The 4888-nt window shown below is 39.2% G+C and overlaps 1 pseudogene; it reads left to right on the top strand.

The window, feature by feature from the left end:
• Positions 1–1149: 1149 nt before the first annotated feature.
• Positions 1150–3288, top strand: LOC101039917 (aldo-keto reductase family 1 member B1 pseudogene; annotated as a pseudogene).
• The last annotated feature ends 1600 nt before the right edge of the window (positions 3289–4888 follow it).

Genomic DNA, 4888 nt, shown 5'->3' with positions numbered 1-4888 from the left:
CATTAGACAAAAAACCTTTCTAAAATTCATATGAAGTATTCTAAATTCATACGGAAATAAGAAAAGATCCTTAATATCCAAGGTCATACTTAGCATGATACTGGTACACAAACAGATATATAGACCAATGGGACAGGATAGAGAACCCAGATAATAATGTCACACATCTACTACCATTTGATCTTTGTCAAAGTCATGAAAGACAAGAAATGAGGAGAAGACTTCTTATTCAGTAAGTGGTTCTGGGAGACCTGGCTAACCACAAGGAGAAGACTGACACTGGATACCTTTTTAATATCATATACAAAAAAAAAAAAAAAAAAAAAAAAAAAAAAAAAAAAAAAATCTCAGGCTGGAGTAGCTGGAGTAAAGACTTAAATGTAAAACCCAAAACTATAAAAGTTCTGGAATATAACCTAGGAAACACCATTCTGGCCATAGTCCCTGGCAAATATTTCATGAAGAAGTTGCCAAAAGCAATTGCAATAAAGGTAAATATTGACATATGAAATCTAATTAAGTTGAAGTGTTTCTCTACGACAAAAGCAACTATCAACAGAGTAAACAGACAACTTACAGAATGGTAGAAAATATTCACAAACGAAGCATTTTGACAGAATTCTAATATCCAGACTCTATAAGGAACCAATTAAGAAGTAGAAGACAACCCTATTAAAAAGTCAGCAAAGGGCATGAACATACAACTTTTCAAAAGACATACATTCAGCCAACAAGCATATGAAAACATGTTCTATATCACAAATCATTACAGAAATGCAGATCAAAACCACTGTGAGATGCCACTTCACACCAGGCAGAATGGCTATTACTAAAAAGTCAAAAAATAACAGCTACTGGCAAGGTTGTGGAAAAAGGAGAAAGTTTATACACTGTTAGAGGGAATGTAAATTAGTTCAATCATTGCAGAAAGCAGACTGCTGATTTTTCAAGGAACGTAAAATAGAATTACCATTTGATCCAGAAACCCCATTACTGGGTGTATACTCAAAGGAATATAAATTATACTGCCATAAAGACACATACACATGTATGTTCATCTCAGAACTATTCACAACAGCAAAGACATGGACTCAGTCTAAATTCCCATCAGTTGTAGACTGGATAAAGAAAACGTAGTAGATATGTACTATGGAATACTATGCAGTCTTAGAAAGACTATGTCCATTGCAGCAACGTGAATGGAGCTGTAAGTGAACTAACGCCGGAACAGAAAATCAAAAATAGTTAAAACTTCAGAACACAAGGACAGAAGGCAGGAAACAACAGACACTGGGGTTTACTTCAGAGTGGAAGGTAGGAGCCAGGAGTATTGTGTACTATGCTTACTAGCCTGGGAGATGAAATAATCTGGACATCCAACCCCCATGACACACAATTTACCAATATAACAAACCTGCACATGTTCCCATGAACCTAAAATATGAGTTAAAAGAATTAAAAATATTTGGCTGGGTGTGAGTGGCTCAGGCCTGTAATCCAAGCACTTTGAGAGGCTGAGGTGGGTGGATCACGAGGTTAGGAGATCAAGACCATGGCTAACATGGTGAAACCCTGTCTCTACTAAAAATACCAAAAATTAGCCAGGCATGGCGGTGTGCGCCTGTAATCTCAGTTACTTGGGAAGCTGAGGCAGGAGAATTGCTTGAACCTGGGAGGTGAAGGTTGCAATGAGCCAAAATTATGCCACTGCACTCCAGCCTGGGCCATAGAGCAAGACTCCATCTCAAATAAATAAATAAATAAATAAATAAATAAATAAATAAATAAATAAAAATACTTTGGAGTGTAATATTGAATCCTTCCCAACCAGTAGTTTTCCAAATGTTGCCTGTAAACATTCAGGTCTCCTGTCTCATTACATTATATACTTTCTTGTGTGATGTGGAGAAATTAAAAGGTATGTCATTTATAAAAAATAGTGTTTGTTCATTGTTTAAATAATATGCAATAAAGATGTACGCATAGAGAAAATTTACATGCATTTACAAAAAGCATGATGTTGCACATAAAATTTGAAAACCTGCTTACGAATATTTTTCATGCCAAAAATGTAATTTTAATAGGCAGATAGAGTAACCTGCAATTAATTTTAGGTGTAATATCCACTAAGCTTCTTTCTTTATTATTTTGTAAGAGTTTAAAATTCCTCATAAAATAGATAGTAATATGCTATATGGTACATGTTTAAAGATGAGCAAATATAAATATACCGACGTTTCTGGGAGGGGGTCTGGGGAGCTCAGAAGCCATAGCCAGCCACCTCGTGCTCAACAATGGAGCCAAGATGCCCATCCTCGGGCTGGGCACCTGGAAGTCCCCTCCAGGCCAGGTGACTGAGGCTGTGAAGGTGGCCATCAACGCTGGGCACCGCCACATCGACTGGGCCCGTATGCACCCTTGAGAATGAGGTGGGTGTAGCCATTCAAGAGAAGCTCAGGGAGCAGGTGGTAAAGCGTGAGGAGCTCTTCATCGTCAGCAAGCTTTGGTGCACATACTATGAGAAGGGCCTGGTGAAAGGATCCTGCCTGAAGATGATCTGAAGCTGGACTACCTGGACCTCTACCTTATTCAGTAGCCGAAGAGCTTTAAGCCTGGGAAGGAATTTTTCCCATTGGATGAGGCAGGCAACATGGTTCTCAGTAATACCAACAATCTGGACACGTGGGCAGCCATGGAAGAGCTGGTGGATGAAGGGCTGGTGAAAGCTATTGGCATCTCCAACTTCAACCATCTCCAAGTGGAGAGGATACTAAGCGAACCTGGCTTAAAGTATCATCCCGCAGTTAACCAGATTGCGTGCCACCCGAACCTCACTCAGAAGTTAATCCAGTACTGCCAGTCCAAAGGCATCGTGGTGACCGCCTACAGCCCCCTCGGCTCTCCCGCCACGCCCTGGGCCGGGCCCGAGGACCTTTCCCTCCTAGAAGATCCCAGGATCAAGGCGATCGCAGCCAAGCACAATAAAACCACAGCCCAGGTCCTGACCCTGTTCCCCCGCAGTGGAACTTGGTGGTGATCCCCAAGTCTGTGACACCACAACTCACTGTTGAGAACTTTAAGGTCTTTGACTTTGAACTGAGCATCCGGGACATGATCCCCTTACTCAGCTACAGCAGGAACCGGAGGGTCTGTGCCTTGGTGAGCTGCACCTCCCACAAGGATTACCCTCCTTCCTTGAAGTGCTTTGAAGCTGTGGATGCCTGCTCATCTCTAAGTGACCTGTACCTGTGTTTCCTGCCTCATTTTTTCCTTGCAAATGTAGGATAGCCTGTGTCACTCAGCGATGGGACAGCAACCTGCAGAGTGGCCAGCAAGGGCGTGTCTAGCTTGATGTTGGATCTGACAAGGCCTGTCAGTAGAGGAGAAGGGTCTTCCAGTTTGCTTTGCCCTTCTTTTTGCCCTGCTGGGGAAAGTACAATCTGAATACCCTTTTCTGACCAAAGAGAAGCAAAATTTACCAGGTCAAAATGGTGCCACTAATAGCTGAGTTTTGACTGCTTGAAACTGTAATCCTTTCAGCAAGACTTCTCTGCCTCAAATAAAAAGTGCTTTTATGGGTGTCTATGTGTGTGTGTGTGTGTGTGTGTGTATGTGTGTGTGTGTGTGTGTATTTGTGTATGTGTATATGTGTGTGTGTGTATGTGTGTGTGTGTATATATATTTGTGTATGTGTATATGTGTGTGTGTGTGTGTGTGTGTGTGTGTGTGTGTGTACCAGAATGCAATGTTATTAGGATGTCCTTTACATAAGTTTCTTTCATTTTTTTCCAACACAGATTAATTATTTTGGAGGATGTATAAATGGATCCAATAAAAAATAATTGTGTTATTTACAAAGCTTAGCGCAGTTTTTCTTGGCCTACACAAATTTTATGTGCATTCTAATCATACTCTTATTTTAAATTCCCCTATTGAAGCAGGCATGCTACAAAATCTAATGGGTAAACTCATGTTCTATTACCTATATACAAATTATAATTGTTTCCTCAAAGCAATCAGAAGTATATCCATGAGGAGAATTCAGTAAATATTAATATAAAAGCCCTTGCAAAAAAAAAAAAGGCCAATATTCTTGGTGCCAATGATACAACGGTTACCCAAACAGAATAAGACTGCTGTCCACGAAGTGTTTATATTACTTTTGTAATAAAATATGCAAATTTTTGCATGCTAGAAGGTGGTAAATATTTTTGAGACACATTTAGAAGGTAAAGTTTGAGAGTGAAGGTTGTTATAATTTTAAATAGAACAGATAGAAAAGACTTAACTGAGAAGGTGACTTTGGAGCACATATTTAAAGAAGGTGAGCAGCTAAGTCATGAAAGTGTTTTGAGGAATGAGTATCTGTGATCAAAAGGGGCAAAAGCTCAGGAGCATGTTCAGCATCTTCAAGGAGTACGAAAGAATGAGATGGGAGATAAGTGTAATTTAAAGGTAGGAGCAGAACAGATGAGGTCACAGGGAAAATTATGGGGAGTGGGGAATGTAGTAGATCATAAAGGGCCTTCTAGTCTATTGTAAACCTTAGATCTTACTAAGTGAGGTTGCAAATCATTCAAAAGTTTAGAATGGAAGGCTGATATGATCTGTTTTTAAATTTTAAAAGATCATTAACATTGTTGTTTTGATCATATAATTGAAGAAAAGGCGTGAGGGTCCAGGACCCTAATTATGGAGTCCAATTATCTAGATAGAGGCATAATCCAGGCAAGGGATAGTGTTATGTTAATATTCATAATTCTTTAATATTCATAATTTAATAGTTTTGTCCTTTATTAAAATAAGTTTTTCATTTGTAAACTAATGATTTTGTTAAGGTATTGTTCCCTGAAACTTTTTATGAGTCATCATTGATTTCACCATTTTT

The sequence above is a fragment of the Saimiri boliviensis genome, chromosome 18, assembly GCF_048565385.1.
Source record: "Saimiri boliviensis isolate mSaiBol1 chromosome 18, mSaiBol1.pri, whole genome shotgun sequence".
Classification (NCBI taxonomy): Eukaryota; Metazoa; Chordata; class Mammalia; order Primates; family Cebidae; genus Saimiri; species Saimiri boliviensis.
This window is presented reverse-complemented; position numbering and strand designations above follow the sequence as displayed.